Here is a 10,898-nt window from a genome sequence, read left to right as displayed (position 1 = left end):
CAGATATTTGCCTAGGCTACATAAAAAGCACTACTGAAGTCAGTACAAACTAAAATTTCCTAGACAATGATTTGTTTATGCTCTGTATACTATGTAAGTACAATATTTATATTCCAACAGATATATTTTATAATTATATGGTAAAAATGAGAAAGTAAGCAATTTTTCAGTACTAGTGTGCTGTGACACTTTTGTATTTTTATGTCTGATTTTATAAGTTTTTAAGTGAGGTAAAACGTGGGGGTACACAAGACAAATCAGACTCTTGAAAGGAGTATAGTAGTCTAGAAAGGTTGAGAGCCACTGAGCTAAATCATAAGCTGGAAAAAAAGCACTCTCTCACTACTGACAATGTATTAAACTCTGTACACATAGCCCAGTGTAATTAATGAAGTCCTTAGGGAAACAATTGCCATGGATCTTTGCATGCATTAAGAATGCAAAATTCGACCCTAGAATAGGAAGAGAACAGCTTTAAAAATAGAAATGATCTAATTTCATTAATTTTTAGATTAGATAGACAGACAGAAGGGACCATTGTGATCATCTGATCTGACCTCCTGTATAACACGGGCCATTGAACTTCCCCAAAATAATTCCTAGAGCAGATCTTTTAGAAACACATCCAATCTTCATTTTAAAATGGTCAGCGATGTAGAAGCCAACACAAACTTTGGTAAATTGGTCCAATGATTAAGTCCTCTCACCATTGAAAATTTACACCTTATTTGAAATCTGAATTTGACTAGCTTCAACTTCCAGCCATTGGATTTTTTCTGCCCATTGAAGAGCCCATTATTAAATATTTGTTCCCCATATAGGTACTTATAAGTTGATCAAGTCTGCCCTTAACTCTTTCTTTGTGAAGCTAAATAGATTGAACTCTTTGACTGTGTCACTATAAGGCATGTTTTCTAACCCTTTAATCATTCTCACGGCTCTTCTCTGAACCCTCTCCAAATAATCAACATGTTTCTTGAATTGTGGGGCACAAAGCCTGAAGTAAAAAAAGATGCGGGAGGTGACAAGCAGCTGGCTTATTAGGTCCGCATTAAGCACACTAGGTTTCTTTCTCCTCTAACCCTTCTTCCACCATTCAGATCTTTTTCTTTCCTCATGGAGCAATTCCCAGCATCATTTCCAGCGGCCTTATGCTCTTAACTCCCTCCCTCCGTCCCAACATCTAGCCTGATTGTTCTGACCACACCACCTTTGTCCCTCTCCTTCAATTCTTCCACTGGCTCCCCCTTCTCCACTGCATCAAGTTCAAGCTTCTCGCAATTGCTGTCAAAGCCCCCTCCCCAACTCTACTCCTCTCCTGATCTCATCATATCACCCCACATCCAATCTGCTCTCCAATGATGCCATATCTTGCTTGTCCACTTCTCCGACAACCATCTCAATGCTTTCTTCCCTACCACCCTATGCATTGGATGCACTTCCTGAGGTGATCCACAAAGCCCTTCTCATCATCCCCTCATATAGATTTTTCCTGAAGCCACACTGCTTTTATATCATTAGGAAACTAGCTGACTAAGGCATCTACTTACCTACTTCACTTATTTATCTTATGAGAGAAGACCAGGAGTCCAATTTTGGCTGAGATGAGCATAAAGTGGAGGGTGAGACATTAAGGAGGAGAGGTCAGAGAAATAGGCTGAGCTGTGAGATTGAACAGACAAAGACAGGCCAGAAGTGGAGAGGTAGTTCTGCGACTATTCATGGGTGCAGAAGTGGTAGTTAAGGCCATGTGAGTGGATAAGGTTACCCGTAGATAGGGAGCACAGAGTGAAGAGAGGGTCTAGGACAGAGCCCTGTGTGAACTCCCATTGGAAAGTGACAGAGGGGAAGACTATCAACCAAAAGAGACACAAAGTACAGCCAGAGACGTGGCAGGCGACCCGGTACTACAATAGGGCAAGAAAGGACAACATCTCAAGCAGGAGGGAGTGGTCAGCAGTATCAAAATGCAGCAGGGAGGTCAAGGAAAATGAGAATGAAATGGAGACCCTGAGATTTGAGTAGGAAGAAGTCATAAGAAACCTTGATGAGAACAGTTTTGGTGGAGTGGAGAGGACAGAAATCTGGTTTGAGGGGGATCCAAGATGAAGTTGGGGCAGAGGAACTCGGGGTAAAGATTGTAGACTGCACATTCTATGAGTTTGAAGGGGAAAAAGGGATGAGGGGAGGAGGTAGTCAGAGAGACAGACAAAGACATCTTCACCTCTCAGCACCCAGCCCTCTTCCACATGTAGGAAGCATTGAGAAAAAAAACTGCCAGGTTTTCTGAGTTTGCTATCCCTTCCACCATCGACTTTACCATGAGAAGGAATGGTAGGGCATGAAGTTGATTTATGCAAAGATATCCCATTATTAGTCTTGACAAAATTCAATTTTTATTTTTTTCATAATTTCAACAGATAATATTGATGTTTTATTTTTAAACATTTTTTCACTATTTTTATTAATTTCAATATTCACAGTTTTGGGAAATTAAGGGGTGTTTACTGTAAGTAAACTAGAAGATTCAAAAAGTTAAAGCTTTGTCATCATTAAAACACAAATGGGCTGACGTCACATGTCAAAATGTACAAAGTAAATATCCTTAAATCAAACTCCAGTAAGTTTGCAAGCAGCATTTTTCTTATTTTGCCTATCTGTAAATTTTTATCAAATATTTTTGTTCATCATTTTGTGTGTATACAGTGAAATCAACGTTTACCAGCATTTACCAATAAAAATCAATCCTTCCAAGCCTGTCCATGATCTATTAGGATAAATCATTACTCTATAGATCCCTTATGATTATTTTGTCTCCAATCACACAAAACAAAAAAATAAGAAAATCCAAGGTGAAGTCTGTCAATCTAGACTTGATTTTGATCTTGAATCTATATAAACCATAAGTAATTCCAGTGACGTAAATGGAAAAACACTGGCTTAAAATCAGAGATAATAATTCAGCCCATTGTTCCGAGGTATTATATCATTACATATTACTGAAGGAATCTCTAGAAAAGAAAGCTCTGGCTCCACAAAGGAGCTACTCCTACACATTGCTCCATGATCCCATCAACAGTTCGGCTCCTTAAGGAGCAGTGCTATCATTGGCTCTCTTGCTTATGCCTGTAAAATCAAAAAGTCCTCTCCAAAGTGACAAGGAAACTACAGGCATGGCACAAAAGTCAATGCTGCAAGGGACCACATTAACTTATGTGCCAATATCCACTGGGTTACAAGCGGTGGCTATTCACTGGTCCCACCCTGGCATGATCAAGAGCTTTCTAGCCAGGACACTGCATTATTGCCATAGAAGGGCTTGTCTAGGCTTCAGTGGAGTGGGGAAGCAAACTGTGGCAGCAACACTCTCCCTCTTCACATTCTTTTTAACTCTCCTGTCAATTTTTAATTCTTTTTTGCTCCTATCTGCACTTCCTAGCAGAAGCAAACATGTGACCCTTTATGTTGACCTAAATAAATGACTGCCTATTTCCAGCATGCTGCCTGACAGCATGAAGCACATTCACTTCGGATATCAGTCACAATTCACATTCCCACATGGAGGAAGCAAGAGAAATACAAAATATAGCCTAGAAATATGGATGCAGTTTGTAGGTCCATAAAGAAATCCTTTCAATCCCATGACGTTAACTTTCTGCAGGCACAAAGTAGCTACTCAATTTTCTTCTCATTATTAGGACAAATAAGTTCAAATTCTGACCTGAAGTGGCCAGTCAGTCCTCCTATGAACTTGCCAACTTTTATAGATGCACATACTAGCTTCCATTAAAGTATTATTTTTACTTTTAATATTGTCTGAAGGAAGAATATGACTCTTAATTGGTAAATTTAAGTTGCTAAAACCCCCTCTTGTACCAAGCTTAATGTACCAGGCTTTTTAATCTTAATTAAAAAGATACACGTTCTCTTGTAGAGCCAACATAGAACCTCACTAACAGGCAAGTAATATTCCATCCCTTCTTCAACTGAAAGCCACATAGATCAATTCCCATCTTGCTTTAGAGCACACCTAAGCAGGAGATTGTACACAATGTCCAGCTTTGAAAAATCTGAGGTTTTTCTCTATGAAAACAAAGTTGATAGATTTCAGAAGATTTGCAGGATCTGGGTTTAGTGAGGAATGGGAAGACACCTACCTGCTCTTTGGGCACACTGAACAGGGAATTAGGGATTATTTTTGAATTTAGATTCAGTTCTCCCTTTGATGTATGTCTGACCCCCTTAAATGTTAACAGAATTTACACACAGATGGGAAAATACTGTCCCTCTCTCTTCTACAGATGCTGTGAGCTTCACATGCAGCACCATTCATTTAGACCTACAGAGCAGGGGCTGGGGCTAGGATCTGAGAAGGCTACAAATGGGAGGCACACCACCTGTATAGCTGTTGCAAAGTTTTCCCCAGATTGCTCTTTTGGGAGAACAGGATTTTCTCCATGCAGAAAAAAAATGGAGCGGGGGAGGGGAGACAGTTCCTATTCTGTTCCCAGAACCTGCAGATGTCAGCAGGGCTGATGAACAGTAGGGAAAGGGGGGGACAATTGTACTGGGGCCCCTCAAAACAATCTGTAACTGGGGTGAAAAGGGAGGAGTTGGGGCCCCAGCAAACATGATGTACCGTGGCCCAAAATTTCTCTCGACAGGCCTGGATGACAGAGGCTGTGCCAAAGCCACAAGGCTACCCTTGTGCCACTGAATCAGTCCCACCTCAGATCTCCTAGCCCAAATGGAGACATGTTGCCAGGACTTCCTCATCTTCTATTGCTCTTAGAACAACCCCTCATGGGGCTCTGCAGAAAAGTTAGTGCAGCCTTGTTCTGCACTAAACTTTCCCATGGGGTTGATTGTAGGGTAACAGTAGGTGTTCTCCCAACCTTGCCTTTCTGCACTGACAGGTTACCAGTCCCCAGACAGATATTTGCAGATCCTGGGGCGGGGGATAATGCTGTGGAGACAGCTGATTCCTTCCTGCTTCTCCCCCCACCCCCACAGAAAGGATTAGACTTATGTACAGATTGCAGGGGACATCTGGCTGTTAGTTTTTATTCAGTCCTTATTCAGGTAAATTCCCATTCATTTAAATGTGAGTTTACTTGTTTAAGCACTGAGTAAGGCAGTTAGGACTTGGCCCTCAGTACATTCTTAAATTAGTCTGGAGAACAACATGCTCTCCATTTACTCAATCAATTTCTTAATAGCTTTTGCTATAGACTTCCACTTTAGCCTCTGAGCCAAATTCTAGCCTGGAATACACCACATAGATGTGGCTTCAATGGAAATTAATAGGAATTACAAATTTTTGCACCCAAAAGCAGAATTTGGCCCTAAATATACACATTTTCTGTGTTGGCTGGGTTTGAGTTTTGCAGGCCAAAATGTGGACTTAAAGTATTGTGACTCTTACAAATATCGCAAGACTTGCTGTAAAACTGATGTTTTACTTTAAGCCCCAGCCGCTACTCTTACATGAGAATCTGAGATTTCAATGTTTAATATTTTTATAGTAAATTGTATCCCTCATGGCTCCAGTTTCACAAGCGTGAAAACATGACCAGAATGTACCCTAGAAGTTCAGAAGGCCAGGAAAACGCCAAAACTATTCTTTTTTAAATCTCACAATTTTTAAGCAAAGCTTATGATTAGGGCCCTACCAAATTCACGGCTATGAAAAATGTGTCACAGACTGTGAAATCTGGTCCCCCCTTGTGAAATCTAATCTTTTGTGTGCTTTTACCCACTACTACACAGATTTCACTAGAGAGAACAGTGTTTCTCAATTTGGAGGTCCTGACTCAAAAGGGATCATTGGGGGTGACAAGGTTATTGTAGGGGGGTTGCGGTACTGCTACCCTTACTTCTGTGATTACTTCAGAGCTGGGCAGCCGGAGAGCGGCGGCTGTTGGCCGGGTGACAACTTCTGAAGGCAGTGTCCCACCACCAGCAGTGCACAAGGAAGGGAGGCAATACCATACCATGCCACCCTTACTTCTGTGCTGCTGCTGGCGGCGGCTCTGCCTTCAGAGCTGGGCTCTCTGCCAGCAGCTGCTGCTCTCCAGCTGCCTAGTTCTGAAGGCAGCGCTGCCACCAGCAGCGCAAAAGTAAGGGTAGCAGTACCCCAACCCCCCCCCACACACACACAATAACCTTGCGACTCCCCCCCCCCAATCCCTTTTTTTTTTTTTGGTCAGGACCCTTACAATTACAACACCATGAAATTTCAGCTTTAAATAGCTGAAATCATTAAATTTACTATTTTTAAAATCCTATGACTGAAATTGACCAAAATGGACCATGAATTTAGTAGGACCTTACTTATGATTTCTGGGGGTCCAACTCATGTTTTTTTTTAAATGTTCTGAATTGGCAATACTGGACTTGGAGCAACCTTTAATTTTCCACTTTTAAATGGCATGGTAGCTGGTTTAAATTGTGGGCTCTTAATACCCGTTTTTCCAAGCCACAAAGCCAACAATGTCATTTTAAACTGTATGAAGACCTAAAGCTTTTAACTGTACTTTTCCTTTTAGAGACTATTCCAAACATCATGGTCAAAATAGCATTACTTTATTGTCTATTTCTAGTGGACTTTAAAACTCAGTTGTTTAGAAGGGGCTTTGAAACACACACACAGTGGGTCTAAGAAAGCCCTTTGTGTTTCACATGTAGCCCACATGCTAAAACAGCATCTTCCCCCGTACGTGTCTTACGTAATAATAAACACATGATCTATAGATGGTGTGATAGTGACACACTTCTTTGTTTTGCATTTTAAAAGCTGGAAGCAGCATTCTAAGCCGACTTAGAGAGAAGGCACACACAGAAAGTACACCAGCAGCAAGTGCAGTTTCAGGTAAATGGCTCAAGGCTAGAAGCAATGCTAAAACATTAGCAAATGGAAGTGCTCTAAATCGGAGATTAAGGATTACTGACTGTTCAAGATGGCCTGTGACAAACAGAGGGACTGATCCAGCTCCCATTCAAGGCAACTGGGGATTTAGCCATTGGCTTCAGTGGGAGCAGGATCAAGCACATAATTCTGACATTTCATTCTGAAAGTACAATATTCTACCTCAAAAGCTTAATATTTTCAAACCAGCATTCCATTTTTATGATCAATATTATTTTCCTCAAAAGAAAGCAGAAAATATGAGCTCCTAAAGTTGAAACAATACACACAAAAACAATACTCTCTTTGATGTTATCTTTTTCACTATGCAAGCCTTATTAACAGTTAAATATGTGATTCTGTGTTTGCATAAAATAGAAAAACCTTTGCTGCTATATTCTCACTCTGCAAAACGAAACTGGAGCCTTGTGCTTGACACATTCTAACAGCATTTATTTGAGTAGAATAAAATGTCATGGGGAGATTTACTACTTACAGGAGGCACAGAACTAGAGGGGGGATGGGTGAGAGGTTGCACTGTGAGGGACACAGCTTGTGTCTAAATATAAAGCACCAAATCCTGCTCAGATTGCTCATGAAATAGTCTCGTCACTAAGTGAGTAAGGAGAGCGGGATTTGATCCAAAAGAGTAAATCACAAATTGTAACAAAAATTCATTTCACTAACTTCATCTGCATTCATCCTAAATAGATTTTAATTTTAAATCATGGATTCAACCTCTCAAAATTGTAAAAATTCTTTCTTGTATTAAATACTAATTGCTAGTACTCCCTCCAAAAGTATTCTGCATCTTTTGTATGAAGTGAATTAAAAACAATTGGACAAATTCAATTTTGAACTGTCTGCCCTCCAGTGTACACTGGTTTGTTGTTATTGTCATGCTGCACATTATAATATCAAAACTTAATCTGTGCTGTGCTATATGATCATTGTTATGTATGCCACTCGTGATATAGATTTTTTTTTTTTAATAATTTCTTTGTAAATGTCCATGATTAAAGTAAAGCTTGTCTGGTGATACAGCAAAATATATTGTTTTGTGGTAAACCCATTTCTCAGGCCTGCTACTAAGGAACAGCTAAAGATTACAGATGAAAAGTTTGTTAGAATCCATCATATGATGCTTAAAGTTGCACTTGGGTAATCCACCCAGGGCACCAAAGCAGCTGTATCACACCACTCCGGCCCCATAAGATTGCAAAGAAAATCCTCAAGTGTTGTAGAGTTGGCATAGTGGCTCCTACACCACATCTCCTCCCTGCTGCTGGTGAAGGGGACATGGCCTGAGGAAAGGGGGCATGGACAGGGTGCTTGCCTTTGAAATGCTCTAACTTCTATCTAGAGGCTGGCCCTGTACACAACAGCCCCAGGATTGTCATAGTGCAATGGTGAACCTTATGGTGCAGAGCCTGAGGTGCTGTAGACCTCTTTTAGCCACACACAAATCCCAAAGTTGGCAAGAAGCCACCTTGGCCCTGGATGTAGGATAGCGTAGCCTCTGGGCTACGCTAACTTGTGCCTCGTTGCAACAGTCCCTGTTCCAGTAGATGGGAATTACTGAAGTTCGACTATGCTTTGAAAAAGCCCACATACCTGATTTGCCCCGTATGAGAGGAAGGGTTAGGAGGAGATGGCATGGACATGGCTATGCCAGCCATATGCCACTCAAAGATTCCTCTCTGCTGGGTAATCTGTGGTCAGGCAGCTAAAGTGGCTCAGACTGACACGAAGCAGCCTCATCAGGAGCCACGTCCTGCCCCTAGTTGTTTCCAGAATCCTGAACAGATGCAGTCTGAGTGCGAGTGCTTATAAAGCATTATGCCTCTGCCCAAACACCCTGCCCACTGAATGCTTACTAAGCATGACAGTATCAAGCAGGACATCTTAATAATGAAATAAAAACCACCAACCAAAAATAACCAAAGACAAAGTAGCAGGGTTCTACACTGCAGCTCAGGAGTGGATGTTAATATTTAAGAATGACATTTTGATGTCCCAGCCAAGTAATTGAAAGAGTGATTCATGCTGTAATATTTTCCAATTAGGGAAAGAGGCTGAAGAAAACTGGGATTCATCTTAAATTGAAACTGAGAAATGGCAGGTGCTGAGTATGAAATAGAAATCCTATTTCCCTGACCCCAATGAGATGCAGCTTGCTTATATGTTCTAATGTTTAATATCTGCAAATGATGTAGCGAGTATATCAGACATAAAATGGTTCTTATGTAAATTAAAAATGGTCACATTATAATGAATATTTTACTGCATATGATATTTTCGGGTCCGTAACAAGTTCAAATAGCTAAAATTTGATTGGTTGTTCCTATTCATTGGTCCCAAAACAACTACAGAAATGCCCTCTGACTCCTCTGCTATTCACTGGAACATCAAGGGAAAAACTGGACATAGGTCTTTTTAAATGGAGGTCTTCCTACATGATTTTAAAAGCAATGCATGACAGTCTTTAATTTTATGCAAGTGTTGTATTCTTTTTTTGGTCATTTAAAAACATATTTAAACACCAATCTTTACAAATTCAGCTGAGGAAGCAGTCATTTACTAAAACAGCACATGTTAAACAACACAAGTTAAAATGTAGAAGTATATAATTAAAAAGGAAACTTCAAATTTCTTCTCTATGTGGTTATTTTTTATGAATTCAGTTGCAGCCAAAATAAGTCTGTTTCTGGACTTATTTTTTTAATTCATACTGTACATTTTACAAAATTTCTGCTTCAACAAAGTACATCTTAACAGTGGTGATCTTAGTCCTTACGCTAACTACATTACCTTCACAAAACTCCTCTAGGAAAGGTAAGTATATCAGCTCTACCACAGACTTCCTGCATGGCCTTGGGCAAATGACTTAATCTCTCCGCGTCAATACCCCACGTGTAAAATGGTGATAATAATATATATCTTTTTTTACCTTTACCTATATCTACATAGATTGTAAACTCTTGGTGGCAGGGACCATCTTTTACTGTGTATATGTAGAGGGCCTAACCCACAATTAGGGCCCAAATCTCCGTTGTGGCCACTGTATACAAATAATCATAATGTAGCTGCCTTTCTGTGCCTCTCTTACCACTTCCAAAAATAGGAACAATGTCACACAAGCAGGTCAGTAACAGAGCCAGGATTAGAATTCACAACTTCAGTCTTCCAGCCACATTACACCAGACTCTTGTCAAATACGGCTTTGGGCACATCTAGGGGAAGCCCCAAGTTCCATGCACCATTAATAACACTGCTGGTCTGACAAGCAGGGCACAATCATGGGTTGGGACCCCAGTTGGACTCCATAGATCTTACCCTGCATAGGGCCAACTATGCTTTTAAGTTATTTAGCATACATGTGTGTTTTTGGCAGTACCTCTCCCAGAACTTCAAGAGACAGGATCAATGAGTGACAGTGCACATGAATGGCTCCCAGTCAGAACCAGACTACCCTCAAGGGAGAGATATTTAGGGTCATAGTAGCCTAAGTCAGGGGTCATAGTAACCTAGTGCCAAGAGTGTCATGTATGCTAAAATCATCAGCTGGCTGGACTGAGATCACATGGTTCAAGCCAGCTGAAAAGGGAACCACAGCTATAGGTAGTACACAACTCTCCTGTACTTGTGACCTACCTTTCACATTTTTCCCAGCTGCCCATGGGCAGGGTGAGTGCAGGCCTTTCTTGACCATTCTGCTTGCTTCCCTTACATAATTTGTCATTTCAGGTCAGCTTCTGCATTGTACTACATGAACATCAGTTATATATGATGTGTTGTTGCCTGCGGTGTCTCATTTTGCCAAGTTTCCTAGCTCTGTAACACCATATGTTCGCATCAAAGACAGCAACAATACTGGATGATTGAGTAGTGCTTGATAGAAAAAGAGGTTTCAGAAGACCGACAGTATCAATGTGGAAGACACATTGAGACAAACATTGGCAAGACAGCTCACATAGCTAAGGGCGGGGAA

The sequence above is a fragment of the Terrapene carolina genome, unplaced genomic scaffold (genome assembly GCF_002925995.2).
Source record: "Terrapene carolina triunguis isolate 2854851 unplaced genomic scaffold, T_m_triunguis-2.0 Scaffold84, whole genome shotgun sequence".
NCBI classification, from domain to species: Eukaryota; Metazoa; Chordata; order Testudines; family Emydidae; genus Terrapene; species Terrapene triunguis.
The sequence above is the reverse complement of the archived record's forward strand: the minus strand, read 5'-3'. Positions refer to the sequence as shown.